General features: G+C 39.6%; 1 long non-coding RNA gene across 1 annotated transcript; it reads left to right on the top strand.

Annotated features, from left to right (window-relative positions):
- Positions 1–2,608: 2,608 nt before the first annotated feature.
- Positions 2,609–4,421, top strand: LOC146860597 (uncharacterized). Its single transcript, XR_014979187.1, has 4 exons — positions 2,609–2,675; positions 2,762–2,891; positions 3,580–3,654; positions 4,271–4,421. It is a non-coding gene; the product is annotated as an uncharacterized LOC146860597 (long non-coding RNA).
- The last annotated feature ends 12,644 nt before the right edge of the window (positions 4,422–17,065 follow it).

Raw genomic sequence — 17,065 nt, 5'->3', positions numbered from 1 at the left:
CTTATGAAGGACCTTCATGCGTTCTTTCGTAAAGTTAGACTCAAAAAATTCTTTCAACATACCCTTGAGACTGTCCCCAACGACAATTTGTCGGGACTTAAACCGCCATCTAATTTTACACCTAGTATTGAACAAGTTGGCAAAGAAGTCGAATTATTTGAAAAGGCAGTTTTAAATAAAATCCAACACATTCTTAAATTTGTCCCGTATCCCTCTAACAATATATCTAAAGATGAAAAGATGGCATTGACTACCCTCAAGCAGAATTCAGACGTGACAGTAAAACCATGCGACAAAGGCAGAGGAATTGTTATTTTTAACACCAATGACTATAAACACAGGATGGACACCCTGTTGGAGTCCCCCAAACACTACACCAAAATCATCAACAACCCCGATCCGAAACTTAAACTCAGAATCTTGCGTATGGTGGAGACTGCCATCGAGCGGGGAGAAATCTGCCACCAAGAAGCAGAATATCTTACACCTACCTTTACCAGGTTCCCCATTATATATGGGGTTCCTAAGACACATAAAAACCAAAAAGACCCTCCCATGAGACCTATTGTCTCAACCATTGAATCAGCGACTGAACCCCTTTCTAAATACATTGACAAATTTCTACAACCTTTGGTCACTACTCTCCAGTCATATGTCAAGGACACTGGACACTTTATATCAAAAATTGAAGGACTTCAATATAATCACAACCAGGAAATCTTAGTCTCAATGGATATTGAGTCTTTGTATTCAAATATCCCACAAAAAGAAGCACTTAAGGTTGTTAAGGAAATAATTGAAATCCAGACGACCCTTTATAACAGCAAATTCCTGATTGAATGTCTAGAGACTGTGTTGGAAGAGAATTTCTTTGAGTTTGACGGAAACATCTACCATCAAATCCAAGGAGTAAGTATGGGGGCAGCATGTGCCCCAAGTGTTGCCTGTTTAAACATGGGACACTTTGAAAAAAAGATTTACAACAAAGTGGCCCCTTTTTATGAGAACATTCGCTATTGGGCACGCTTTATTGATGATATCTTTTTCATTTGGCAGGGAGACAAGGAGACGCTCAATGAATTTTTATTGTGGATCAATCTAGCGGATCCCAGTTTAAGATTCACTGCCCAGATGAATGACCAAAGCTTGGAATTCTTGGATGTCATAGTTGAACACCAGAATTCCCAATTGAAAGTATCACTCTTTACTAAACCTACATCTAGAAACACGCTCCTTCATTTTGATAGCTTCCATCCCTCCAGCCAGAAAGACAGCATCCCATTTGGGCACTTTCTACGCTTGCGTAGAAACTGCACCTCTATCAATGACTATCTTTACCATTCTGAGCTGATGAAAAAGAATTTACTCACAGAGGATACCCTAGGAGACTAGTTTGAAATGCCTTCAAAAGAGCTCGGGTTGTTTGTCCCGAAAGAGAAAACACATACAGAACAACTTGTATGTATAACGAAACATTCTTCCATCAATCACACAATTTGCCACATTGTCAATTCTCAATGGCATCTTCTAAATCTTGACTCACTTACACCTAGGATCCCCAAACCGTTATTTGCCTTTAGACGCAATAAAAATCTCAGGAACCTGTTAGTCAAGGCTGAATTTACACATTTGAACAAGACATTTGTACAGAAATCCATTACTGGCAACCAACCTATGCGTGGCCATCATAAATGTGGAACTTGCCATGCCTGTTCCAATGCTATTGTACGCGAAAATATTAAATTTCGCAATCGCTCTGTCGAGTTACGAGAGATGACCAACTGCCGTACTTCCAACTGTATCTATGTTATTCTGTGCCCCTGTGAGTTACCCTATGTTGGAGAAACCGCTAGGGAGTGTAGGGTACGCATCGGAGAACATAAATCAAATATAAGACGCGATAATCTCTCAGCCCCGCTAGTATCCCATTGGAAAGAGGCAAACCATATTGAAAGCGATTTACGCTGTACCAACTTGGAAAAGATTCACAGCCATAAGGGCACCAACATTAACAACATCCAGAAAAAACTGGAGGTTTTCTGGATTTTTCTCTTGGATGCAAAAAACAATGGTCTGAATGAATCTTTACCTTGGGAAAATGCCATATTATAATTAGCATCAGTATACTTTTTCTTTTCCCATTAGGCTTTATTGATTGCCCATGAACTATCCAGGTTGATCACTGACTCTTGATCTTTTTCTATTGAGCCAATGGTATGTCTGTCCCTTCCCCCCCCTTTTTTCATTATTTTCAGATGATTTTTCCACTCTGAAAATACATTGTCCAATAGGTTGAGTATAACATCATTGTTTCGCTCAACCCTGGTCTCGTTTTCATCAATATTCATGTTACACTGATTATTGTTATTGTTCTGGAACCTTTTTTAGTCACTTATCTCCTCATTTATCTCTGCTATCCTCTAAACCTTGATACCAATTTTTCTATTGGTTTGGGGTCATTTATCCTGGAGTTTGGATCCATGTTTGTTTACATTCCTGCTATGATCACGTGTCCATCGATGTCACGTCCGTAGTTCCCCGAGCGGTCCGCCCCTTTTGCAGACATTTAAAATCCGCTTCCTTTCACGCGCCTTTTGTATCGGCTGCCCTCCGACCCGTCAGGACGTCTCTTTCAATCGCTTATCCATAGCATCCATTGTGAGTGTTAATATCGGGTAAGAGTTTTCAAATTTATTATCTCGATCTAGCATTTACTCAGAGGAGCCTCACTTACAGTGTATTCTTTCATTAATTATTTCAGAAACACCGCTACGGAATTATAACGTAACTAAATACTTTGTCAACTCGGAATCACTGAATCATTGTATCCATTTCTAGTGCCGTGAGAGCATCGGCCGTTTGTTCATTCCTACGAAAGGTTATACGCACAGGTTTGTTACTTTCTATCTCTAGTCTAACTTTCGGTGTTTGTTCTATGTATCTGAAATATTATCTTGAGGTATTCTCGATGACAGCATTGGCTTACTAGATTTATAATATATCATTCATGTTGCCTAAATACGAGAAGCAGCTGCGGCGCTTTAAACAGCGTAATTATCGCTTTATTGACTTCGATTTGGTCAAGACACGAATTCCTCCGTTATGTACTGGGCTACATGCGAAATACCCAGCTGAACTACGCCTATTAAATCATTTTGTTGTAGTATGGCTATAGTAGATCCAAGTTCACCACCTACAGTAAACTGTTCTCAAGAAGGGTGATAAAGACCCAGGCACTGTTTGATTCACTTTTCTTATGCGAGTTAACATATCTTTAGATTGTTTCTCTCTCTGTTAAATAAGGACACTGCGCATTGTTTATTGTTTGTTCTGTTTTTTTGTTTACTTTTAGCTTGAATATATATATATACAGAGTCTATCTATACATAGCGTGGAACCATCGCTATTTTTAGTCTGTTTTTATGAATACGGGCAGCATTTCAATTCATTCACTACAGAACTTTATTCCAGTCAAGTTTTTCTCATTAGTATTCTTGTTGAAGTTTTTCTGTACTGTTGTATATCGTTTATTTTCCCTAGCTGTGAGATACCCTTATATGCATAAAATTTATTTCATAGACACATCGAATTTATTTACCATCGGTTATATTACCCATCACACTTTTACTGGTTTAAAACTACGATCCAGCCTAGGTAAGCTTAAGATATATTTTGTTTTAGACCCATCAACTTGAAAGCATGTTAACCCTCACCACCTGCAATTAAAAGCCATAGTCTGGGATTCCGCTCTGCTCACTATTTATCTTTTTTTCTATCCTACTGTATCGTCTGTTTGGGACACTATTTCTCCTATGTGGTTATTTAATCTTTTTCTCCTTTTGCCTTTGATCTTTTTTTAGTTAGTATCATTCTATCTAACCTGAGTTCTAACTCTTTTACTCCTACTCTTATTCTTCTATAGATTGTTTTCTACCTAAATCATATGTTTGGAAGTGCTATTGCACGAATAAAAAATCTTTTATGTATCTAATTTATTGTTAATCTCTTGTTATTGACCCTCAACCCACAGTTCTTGCTGTAAAGATGATAGATAATGTGCAGTTTTCTGAAATCTCTTTAAATCTTTTTGATTTATCATGTTAATTCGAATGTGGCTATCCTCAGGCTATACCATTTGAAGATTGATTAGGTAGTCAATGAACACCACTTTTTGCTGAATTTATAGATGTATAACTGACCTTTTGTTATATTTTAGTGAAATGAATTTATGTATTATGGGAGATATAGAATTATTTTCATGTCTTTACAGGCCCCTCGGATTACAGAAACTTATAAAATTTCAGCCCTGAAGAAGGTGGCACCCACATCAAAGGGTGATTGCACCGAAACGCGCGTTGGCGTGTCCTGTTGTTTCTTTTGTTTCTCAAATCGACTCCAACAATATATACCAACTTACTGTTGAGACGACTTTGTTGACATATTTTATATGCTGTGGAGATGAATGTGTTGTTTAACATTAGGTTGTGAATGGTTGTATTGTATGTATGGTCTGTATGAATGAGACACGTGAGTCTATCCATTCAAATGACCTTTCTGATGGGGCCATTATTGATTTTGTAGACAGTTTTTTTACATTATACTAAGCAATTTTTGATATTTAGTTTCTTTTGTACATATTAACACAGATACAAATACATTTTGTCAATCATAGTTGGTACATGATTTTTTGATATCATGACAATTTAGTCTCTCCATTATTACTTAGAAAGGCAGAGCAAATCTTATTGTATTACAAGCCAGGAGGGAGGGAATAGAGGTCTGCACATGGAAACAGAGGGCTGGAGGCAAGGGGGCAGGGCAGGAGCAGCAAGATGACCATGGAGGTCAGGCAGGATGGGCACTAGAAGCAAGACACACCATGGAGAGCAACAGTGAGACTATGATGGCATACACACAGACCATGGAGGGATTGTGGGGGGGGGGTCAAGGGCAGCTAGCTGACCACACAGGTAAGGTGGGAGGGGCCGTGGTAGCACAGAAGACCATGCATGGCAAGCGGGAGGGTTAATGGCAGCACAATGGCTATGATGGGCAAGAAGGAGGGTTCAGGGGCATGCACAAAGGACCATGGAGGATAGAAGGGAGGGTCAGTACCTGGGCACAGACAAGAGAGTTCAGGGGAAGGGGCCTCACAACAGACAACACGGGGCAGGCAGCAGGAGCAGTTGCAGCACAACAGACCAGGGAGGGCAGAAGGGTGTGGCAGTAAAATGGACCATGGAGGACAGGAGGAAGGGGATAGGGGCATGGAATGTGGACAGGCGAGGTAGAGGTGGCAGGGACAGGTTACAGTCATCTGACAATGCTAGGTAGGTGGGAGGGGAGTGGCAGCTCAACAGAACACTCAGAGTAGATAGGAGTGGCAGGTCCATGGAACATGGTGGGCACAAAGGTTGGAGCAGGGGCATGCACTAAGACATCGGAGGGCAGGGGGAAGGAGAATAGGGGCAGCAAGCTAAGCACAGAGGCTAAGCAGGAGGTCAATGATGGGGCATAGAATTGGGCAATGGAGGGCAGGAGGAGGGGACTGGTACATCATGCTAAATGAAGGGCAGTGGCAGCACAGACAAGAGGGAGGAGGATAGTCCATGGATTCAGACAACAGAGGATAAGGAGGAGGTGGATGGGGCAGCAAGCTAACTGTTCAGAGAAAGCGGGAAGGCCAGTGGCAGAACAACGGCCACACAGGGCTGTAATAAGGGAGCAGGGACATGGACTTGGACAATGGATGGCTAGGAGGAGGGAACACAGGAGCAGCAAGCTTGGGTGGGGGCAGCACAATGCCAGGCCCTGCTTCCAACCTCCCACCATCCATTGTGATATGCATCTTACTTAACGTTAAAAACAAAACTAGAAATTTGCTGAAAAAAACAAAGATTACAGGGACGGTATAGTTAGGCTCAGTTTTCACTCATACACAACCAGTGAAATTCAGCAGTTATAGTTACCTGAGCTAACTATTACGTATGCCCCCGCAATGTACTGCTAATGACCTCAGATATTACATAATTCATGACATGGTCAGTTACATCACTCATGACATCTCAAATGAGCTGTGAATGGAATGGAACTATAATTGCTAGAACTTTATTTAGGGATAGTGTGTGTATATTAACGCCCCTTTTTTTCCTTTTCTTTCGTGTAAGAACCATTATAATATGCAACGTGCCCAGATTAATATGGCTGATAGCCTTTCACTTTAAAGTAATGTGTAGTCCATTGTTTATGTTGACGTTTGCAATTCTAAATATGTCTATTATGAATAAGTCACATTGACGAACTTACAGGTATGGCGGTCGTGGGGCAAGATATGCTGAAATTACATTGTGTGCATATTAGCATTTGTTTTCTTTTCTTTATTGTATCAATTCCTGAATTTTCACATCGTGACCAGGCCAATATGGCCGCCAGCTTTTTCAATTAAAGTAATATGTAGTCCTTTGTTTATGTTGGCAACTGGAGGCATTGTACATTTAAATAAGGATGCCACAATGACGTCTTGTATCGTTATCAAGGTTCGGACGAGCCGAAACGCGTGGGTCACGTCCTTTGCAGATTTAATACTTCCAAACTACAACCTGAGTGCTGATTCCTTCCTTGAAAGAGTGAGAGGAGATTAAATACATATATATAAAATTCACTGAAAAAAACACACGTTTCAGGGACATTATAGTTAGAAATTAGTATTTAAAAAACCTCAGAAACTCACTGAAAAAACCACAGGTTTCATGGACGTCATAGTTAGTTGGACATTTCACTCATATAAAACAAGAGAAATTCGTCCATTATAGTTAGTTACATATTACATCACATATTACATCACTCATGACATGGTCAATGACATCACTGATGACATCACTGATGACATCTCAAATGACATCACTGATGACATCATCTACGTGATCATCTGATGCACCTCCTCACACCCTAAAATACAGACCACCATTCTTGAAACCATAGACAGACCAATACTAGTACAGCTACAATATGCTGTGCACTATGCATGCAGACCTCTAATCAGCTATACAGCATTGATACAGTCTTTTAAATACTCAGTTAGTACCTATGCAGTCTAGGAATCCTTCTGTCTGTCCCATGCACTTGTCCATTCACCCATCCAGCACTATGTACATATCCTATCACTCTGCCAATACCTAAGCACTTATAAATGTAGCATGCACTCTCTTTGCAGCACTGAAATTACTCCAGCTATTAGTCATATACTTAAGGAATGGCCTAGCCACTAACCCAAGTACAGGTACAATGTTTTGCACACTATGCATGCAGATCTCTAACAAGCTACATAATATTAATACGCTCTTCTAAATACCCAGTTAATACCTATGCAGTGTTGGAATCCTTCTGTCTGTGACATGTGTTTCTCCAATCACCCATCCAGCACTATCTACGTATCCTATCACTCCGCCAATAGCTAAGCACTTATAAATTCAACATGTACTCTCTTTGCAGCACTGAAATTATTCTAGTTACTAGTCATGTACCTAAGGAATGGCCTAGCCAGAAAAACTAGTACAGCTACAATATTCTGTGCACAATGCATGCAGACCTCTAATCAGCTACATAGCATTGATACAGTCTTTTAAATACTCAGTTAGCACCTCTGCAGTGTAGGAATCCTTCTGTCTGTCCCATGCATTTCTCCAATCACCCATCCAGCACTAGCTAATTATCCTATTACTCCACCAATACCAATGCACTTATAATAACTGAAAAAAATGTTTAGCATTTTTTTATATACTACTGTCAAGTTAAGATTAAGTAATCCAAACACTATCAATGCACAACTACATTCAGCTGTGCACTATATATATAAACCTCTAACCAGCTACTTAGTAAAGTACTACCCATGCAACCTAGGAATCCTCCTGTCTGTCCCATGCACTTCTCCAATCACCCATCCAGCACTATCTACGTATCCTATCACTCAGCAATACCTACGCACTTATAAATTCACTATACACTCTGTTTGTAATACTGTAATTATTCTAGTTACTAGTCATGAACTTATGGAATGGCCTAGCCACTAACACAAGTACATCTATAATATTTTGTGCACTATCCAAGCAGACCTCTAACTAGCTACATACTATTGATACATTCTTCTAAACACCCAGTTAGTACTCATGCAGTGTAGGAATCCTCCAGTCTGTCCCATGCACTTCTTTAATCACTTATCTACCACTATCTACTTATCCTATCACTCCACCAATACCTAAGCACTTATAAATTAAGTGTTCACACTGTTTGCAGCACTGTCATCATTCCAGTTACTAGTAGTATTCTTATAAAATGACCTAGGCACCAACACAAGTACACATAAAATATTCTGTGCATAATCCCTACAAATCTCTAAGCAGATACATACTATTGGTCCACTCCATTAAATACTGAAGTAGTACCCATGCAGCGTAGGATACCTCCTGTCAGTCTCATGCAATTCTTCAATCACCCATCCAGCACTATGTTCTTATTGTATCTGTCTGTCAATACCTAAGCACTTATGGGGCAGATTTACAAGCACCCTGCGCCACCAGTATGTCACTTTTTGTAACGTAGTGATGGCGCCAGGCACTCCTTCATATTTACAAGGAGAGGAAAAGCCACCCTGCGTGGTTTTTCCTCTCCTTGTAAATACGACCCCTTCATACACAGAACTTTGTGTTGAAGGGGCGTCCCATAGGAGTTGCTGTGGGTGTTCCCACGCAACACCCATAGAACAAGACACATCTCCAGATTTATGAGAAATTGTAAATCTGGAGATGTGTGTGAATGCTGCGCCATCCTAGAGTCGGTGTAGCAAGGCACAACGAGGAGAATTGTTTTCATTTCTCCTAATTTTTTCCTCTTTCAATGCATGCTGCATTCCACAGCATACATTGAAAGAGGAAAATGCCTTTACTGATTGTTTTTGTGCAGGAAGGTGTCCCTTCCTGCACAAAAACAATCTCCACAGGAAACAGACATCCTTTCACCATGGTGCAAGGGTGCCTGTGTCACCGCATGGCTGCAGTTTGTTCAGCAGTGCAGAGAGAAGCACAGAGTTGCAACATATTCCTGTATGTATGTCACATCCCTGTGCTTCGAAAGTGCTAAAGTGCTGTGCAGCTAAAGAGCTTGCAGTGTCACACTGCAATACTTCCTCATAAATCTTCACCTATAAATTCACCATACACTACTAATGCATTATTTCAGTCAATCATGCTGTATACATATATTCAACCAAACTTTCACACATTACCTTGCAATTATAATTCTTTCTTTAACCAGATAAGGTAGTTCTGATAAGAACTTTTTTTTTTCTTCTTTTTACTTTTGTATTTTTTTTGGGGTGTTTTTTCAAAAAATGAACAAAAAAAAGAACAAATAAAACAGGAAACATTTGGAATTACTTATCATTCCAAAAACAAAAACAACAAAAAAATTAACAATGATGGCTGCGTTGCGCAGCACAAACTGCATCCACCGATTTCTCACCGAAGCATATAAGTTTCTTACACTTCACGCAGTGTTGCTTGAGAAAGGCAAATTCTGGCCTAATGTTCATTGCAGGTGTTCTTGAGGACACTCCAGATGTACTTGCCACAGCAGGTGAGGGGTTTGAAGCAGCTCGCCTCATGTCCTCCCGAGCAAGATTGAGAGGATGTGTGGTCCGGAGATGCTTGTACATAGAAGCAGTGCCACAAGAGTATTTTTTTGACTGCCTCTTACAGGACTCAGTCACAAATTTTGCACGTCACCTTTCTCGCATTTACTTTCTTCTCACCAGGTGGAAAAGTGAAGAATTTCCACACAACAGATTCCGGCCTCTGTGGATATGGTGCCTCCTGCAAGAATTCTTCTTCAGAAGATACTTCCACCTGCTGCTGCTGCTGTCCAGATGCCATTTTGTTTGATAATTTTTGAAAAACACCAAAAAAACAAGCAAAAAGGGTTCTTGTAGGAAAAGAGAAGTCTCTCTAAAGATGCTCCAACTAAAATGATTAAAATGGGTGGGGTCCTTCAATAATTACAGTGGGAAATGTTATGAACCAATGAAACCTTTTTTTCTGAGGTCACATGGGATCCGCGCACTCTGCGCTCACGAAGCACGCACCCGACGCCACTTCGCGAAAATATATTTAAAAATAAAATAACTTTATTATAAGTACAAATATATAATTTTTATGAATATCTTAGATAGTCTCTTGCCCTAATATGTATATTAAACACACATACATATCATTTTAGAATGTAAACAAATTTCACGGGAGTCGCGCACCCAGCGTGCCCCAGCACATATATGACGTCACGCGAGATCCGCCACCACGCAAGCATCGCGTACCGTAATGTGCATGTGTCACGAATGTGCGGGAGCAGGAGTCACGGACTGGTCGCATGCCAATCGCGCACATCACGTAATATTAAATGTATATGATGTAACTGAAAAACACGCAGCCGTCGCACACCGTACATGGATCCTTCACGACGTTTCTAAAATGGCGGCTAGAATCCGCACACCCACTGTGATGTGTATGCTTTGGGTACGCGACTCCGAAAAAAATTTGGATTTTTAAAAAAAAAAAGAAAATAATATAAATATATTAAAATAAAAAAATGAAACAATATTTCAGTTTTGATTTAAACATTTTTGTGTGTGCAATTTTCAGAAAAATATATAATGTTATTTAATGAATAAAATAGTTATAAATAAACAGTTAAAAAATTGTAGAAAATCAGTACAAAAAATAGGTATAACTACTATTATACTTAAAAATTAGCATTTAAAAAAACTTTGAAATTCACTGAAAAAACCATAGGTTTCAGAGACGCCATAGTTAGAAATTAGCATTTTAAAAACCTTAGAAATTCACACAAAAAAACATAGGTTTCAGGGGTGTTATAGTTAGCTGGACATTTCACTCGTACAAAACCATAGAAATTCCTTTGTTATAGTTAGTTCTACTAACCATAACTCGTGCGCCCGCAATGCACTGCTGATGATGTCACATATTACATCATTCATGACATGGTTAGTGACATCCCTGATGACATCTCAAATGACATGACTGATAACATCACTGATGACATCATCCACATGACAATCTGATACGCCTCATCATACACTAGTATAACCTTTCTTCACTCACTGTAAAATACAGAGTACCATATTTGAAACCATTGACACACCAATACCAGTTACTACATACCCACTCACTGATTCCTAAATCTACACACACAACTACCCATTCAACAACAGAATCACTTATACATGCAGTCACTAATTAATAGAACACTCTCAAATGCACTTATATACATATATAGACATTGACACATCAGCAGTCATCTTAGTCAGTTATGCAGTCATCCTACTCACTCATGAAAAACATTAATCACACTTACATTTGCTCACTTACACAATTATACACACAACACCTCATGTATTCAAACACATAGTAACTCATAGGTAATATGATAAAAAATCATCATTACAATTACACACTAATTCATATAGTTACTCTCACAATCACTGACTCTTATATGTACTTATTTATATACACCAACTCTCACATACAATGCCTTTTTTTAAACTTTGTTGAAGATGTACAACTAAAACATATATTCGCTCACCAACACACAAATAAATACACTCAGTCACCCAAACAACTGTTTCCACATGCACTCTTAAACCTATACACCTAGTCAATCAACCATTCACACATCATTGCATAGAGTTCCACACACCCCATCCAATCACACACAAACTTAGCGTCCCATACAAATACTCACCCAACTAATCAATAACTAATGTACACACTCATGTAGTTAGTGACCAACTGATGCAGAATGTTATACAACAACAGAGACAGTGATGCACACATTCACATAGTTTAGTTACTAAACCATGTATTAAGTGAGACACTTTCAATTACTCACTGAAACAGACAGTCAGACAGCTACTAAATCCTCCATCCAGACAGTTATATATCCATTCAATCTTCAATACAAATTGGTATATATATAATACATATTTACATTTCAAACTAAACCACATTCACTGGATGATGTCATCAGTGATGACATCAGTGATGTCATTTGAGATGTCATCAGTGATGTCACTGACCATGTCATGAATGATGCAATGTGTGACATCATCAGCAGTGCATTGCGGGCGCGCGAGTTATAGTTAGCAGAACTAACTATAACGGAGGAATTTCTGTGGTTTTGTACGAGTGAAATGTCCAGCTAACTATAACACCCCTGAAACCTATGTTTTTTTCTGTGAATTTCTAAGGTTTTTTAAATGCTAATTTCTAACTATAACATCTCTGAAACCTATGTTTTTTTTCAGTGAATTTCAAAGGTTTTTTAAATGCTAACTTTTAAGTGTGAAAGTAGTTATATCTATTTTTTTGTACTGATTTTCTACAGTTTTTTAACTGTTTATTTATAAATATTTTATTCATTAAATAACATTATATATTTTTCTGAAAATTGCAAAAAAAGATTTTTTTATTAAAACTGAAATATTGATTAATTTTCTTGTTTTCATTTTTTATTTTAATATATTTATATTATTTTCTTTTTTTTTTTAAATTAAATTTTTTTCGGAGTCGCGCACTCAAAGTGTACACATCACGGTGTGTGCGTGCATTCTAGCCGCCATTTTAGAAAAGTCATGAAGGATCCGCGTATGGTTTGCGACGGCTGCGTGTTTTTCAGTTAAATCATATACATTTATTATCACGTGATATGCGCGATTGGTATGCGACCATTCTGCAACTCCTGCTCCCGTGCATTCGCGACACATGCGCATTACGGTACGAGATGTTTGCGCGCTTGCAGGTGCCGCATGACATCATATACGTGCTGGGGCGCGCTGGGTGCGCGACTCCCGCGAAAAAAATGTATGTTCCAAAATGATATGTATGTGTCTTTAATATACATATTAATGCAAGAGATTATGTAAGATATTCATCAAAATAATATATTTGTACTTATAATAAACTTATATTATTTTTAAATATATTTTCGCGAAGTCGGGTGCGTGCGTCGTGAGTGCAGAAAACCAGGTCAGCGGAGCTGCTGTAGAGCCAGAGAACCAGGTCAGCAGAGCTGCTCTAGAGCCTAAGAACTAGGTCAGCAGAGCTGCTCTAGAGCCAGAGAACCAGGTTAGCAGAGCTGCTTTAGAGCCAGAGAACCAGGTCAGCAGAGCTACTCTAGAGCCAGAGAACCAAATCAGCCGAGCTGCTTTAGAGCCATAGAACCAGGTCAGCAGAGCTGCTTTAGAACCAGAGAACCAGGTCAGTAGAGCTACTCTAGAGCCTAAGAACCAGGTCAACAGAGCTGCTTTAGAGCTATAGAACCAGGTCAGCAGAGGTGCTGCAGAGCCAGAGAAACCAGGTCAGTAGAGCTGCTTTAGAGGGAGAGAACGAGGTCAGCAGAGCTGCTCTAGAGCCAGAGAACCAGGTCAGCAGAACTGCTTCAGAGCCATAGAACTGGGTCAGCGGAGCTGTTGTAGAGCCAGAGAACTAGATCAGCAGAGCTGCTCTATAGCATAAGAACTAGGTCAACAGAGCTGCTCTAGAGCCAGAGAACCAGGTCAGCAGAGCTGCTGTAGAGCCAGAGAAACCAGGTCAGCAGAGCTGCTTTAGAGAGAGAGAACCAGGTCAGCAGAGCTGCTTTAGAGCCAGAGAACCAGGTCAGCAGAACTGCTCTAGCTGACACTGACTGACTGACACTGACTGACTGACACTGACTGACTGACTGACACTGACTGACACTGATTGACACTGACTGACACTGATTGACTGACACTGACTGACTGACACTGACTGACACTGACTGACTACTCTCTACTACTCTACTACTGACTCTCTACTACTCTCTACTATTCTCTCTCTACTACTCACTCTCTACTACTCACTCTCTACTACTCTCTACTACTCACTCTCTACTACTCACTCTCAACTACTCACTCTCTACTAACCTACTACTCACTCTCTACTACTCACTCGCTACTACTCACTCTCTACTACTCACTCTCTACTACTCACGCTCTACTACTCTCTACTACTCACTCTCTACTACTACTCTCTCTACTACTCACTCTCTACTACTCTCTACTATTCACTCTCTCACTCTACTACTTTCTACTACTCTCTACCACTCACTCTCAACTACTCTACTACTCACTCTCTACTACTCTCTACTACTCACTCGCTACTACTCTCTACTACTCACTCTCTACTACACTCTCTACTACTCTCTCTCTCTAATACTCTCTACTACTACTCTCTACTATTCACTCTCTACTACTCACTCTCTACTACTCTCTTCTACTCACTCTACTACTCTCTGTTGCTCTCTACCACTCACTCTCTACTACTCTACTACTCTCTCTCTACTACTCTCTCTCTACTACTCTCTACTACTCACTATCTACTACTCACTCTACTACTCTCTACTACTACCTCTCTACTACTCTCTCTCTACTACTCTCTACTACTCACTATCTACTACTCACTCTACTACTCTCTACTACTACCTCTCTACTACTCTCTCTCCACTACTCACTCTCTACTATTTACTCTCTACTACTCACTCTCTACTACTCGCTCTCTACTACTCACTCTCCACTACTCACTCTCTACTACTCGCTCTCTACTACTCTCTACTACTCACTCTCTACTACTCACTCTCTCCTACTATACTACTCTCTACTACTTGCTCTACTACTCACTCTCTACTATTCTCTACTACTTACTCTACTACTCTCTCCTACTCTCTACCACTCACTCTCTACTACTCTACTACTCACTCTCTACTACTCACTCTCTCCTACTATACTACTCTCTACTACTCGCTCTACTACTCACTCTCTACTATTCTCTACTACTCACTCTACTACTCTCTCCTACTCTCTACCACTCACTCTCTACTACTCTACTACTCACTCTCTACTACTCAATCTCTACTACTCTCTACTACTCACTCTGTACTACTCACTCTCTACTACTCAATCTCTACTACTCTCTACTGCTCACTCTCCACTACTCATTCTCTACTACTCGCTCTCAACTACTCTCTACTACTCACTCTACTACTCACTCTCTACTACTCTACTACTCTCTCTACTTCTCACTCTCTACTACTCTCTCTCTACTACTCACTCTCTACTACTCCCTACTACTCACTCTCCACTACACACTCTCTACTACTTGCTCTCTGCTTCTCGCTCTCTACTGCTCTCTAGTACTCACTCTACAACCCACTCTCTACTACTCTCTACTACTCACTCTCTACTACTCCACTACTCTCTACTACTCACTCTCTACTACTCACTCTCTACTACTCTCTACAACTCTCTCTCTCTACTACTCACTCTCTACTACTCACTCTCTACTACTCTCTACTACTCACTCTCTACTACTCTCTCTCTACTACTCTCTACTACTCACTCTGCTACGCACTATCTACTACTCTCTAATACTTTCTCTCTGCTACTCACTCTCTACTACTCTCTACTACTCACTCTCTACTACTCACTCTCTACTACTCACTCTCTACTACTCTCTACTACTCACTCTCTACTACTCTCTACTACTCTCTACTACTCACTCTACTACTCACTCTCTACTACTCTCTACTACTCACTCTCTAATACTCACTCTCTACTACACACTCTCTACTACTCACTCTACTACTCTCTACTACTCACTCTCTGATACTTTCTCTACTACTCTCTACTACTCACTCTCTACTCTCTATTACTCACTCTCTACCTCTCTACCTCTTTCTACCTCTCTCTCTATTACTCTCTACCTCTCTATCTCTACCTCTCTACCTCTACACCGCTACCTATACACCTCTACCTCTCTACCTCTCTGTACATGCACACATATGCACATATATATTTGCATATATATGCATATGCATTTATATATATGTATGTGTATATATATATATACATATATAAACATATAAATATAATCTGCATATCTATATAAATATAAATGCATGCAAACATATACATATATGCATACATATGCATGGTATGTACATGAAAGTTTGACAAAACTCTAATACAAGCAAAGCTAAAAAGCCACCTAATTACAAACAGAATTGCTTTAACTTAAACGAGGGCGAGACCTATGCATTTTCAATGCTTGTTTACTTTGATTACATCAAGAAGGCATTCAGATGTGTCACACATTTTCCATAAATTCTGAATGGTAGCACTCTAGTTGCTCATTAGATCACTGTAGTAAAGCTACTGCTCACCAGGGAAGTCTGCTGCTGGTATTCAAAGTGCATGTTTCAGTCTGCATGTCAGAATTTTTTAATGAAATGGAAGAGGATTTGAGAAGTCAAAATGTGCCCTAATCTTTCTTTCTTCAGCACTAATCATAATTTCTATGGCAAAATGAACCCCCTCATTTTGTTCCTTTGCAAATTAAATGTTTTACAACAACAACAACAAGAAAGCTTTATTGCGATTCGATAAAATCATAAAAGCACAATCATAAAATCACAATTTTCATATACATATAATTTCCAATTAATTAGGAATTTAAAAAATACAGAGAAACAATAAAATGTTGAATCAGTAATCAAGGTGGTTTAACGAAAAACTAGCCATAGTGATACTAATATATCAGTGGATAATTTTTGCTAGTAATTTCCTACGGATTAGCCACATTGCAAACAGGAACTTTGAAACTGAGACCACAATAAGTGGGTTTGTGTCGCTTCTCAAAATCCTAAAGAAATCAAGATCGCTCCTAAGGCCCAAATTTAAATATAACTGTATAATCCATTTTTTCCGAATGCCAGCATACGCAGGACAAAAAAGCACGACATGAATCATGGTTTCCAATTCGGTTGAGCAGCCCGGGCACACATACTGTGTCCCACTCACCCATCGATCAGTAAATGAATATAGGGGCAGGGTGCCGTATCTGAACTGTAAATATAGCTTATTTGCTAAGATAGGCTGTATGACGTCAAGATCAGGCACAAAGGCATAAAAACATTTGACGTCAAG

Source organism: Triturus cristatus, chromosome 3_1, assembly GCF_964204655.1.
Source record: "Triturus cristatus chromosome 3_1, aTriCri1.1, whole genome shotgun sequence".
NCBI lineage: Eukaryota > Metazoa > Chordata > Amphibia > Caudata > Salamandridae > Triturus > Triturus cristatus.
Note: the sequence above shows the minus strand (reverse complement) of the source record. Positions and strands in the feature narration are given on the sequence as shown.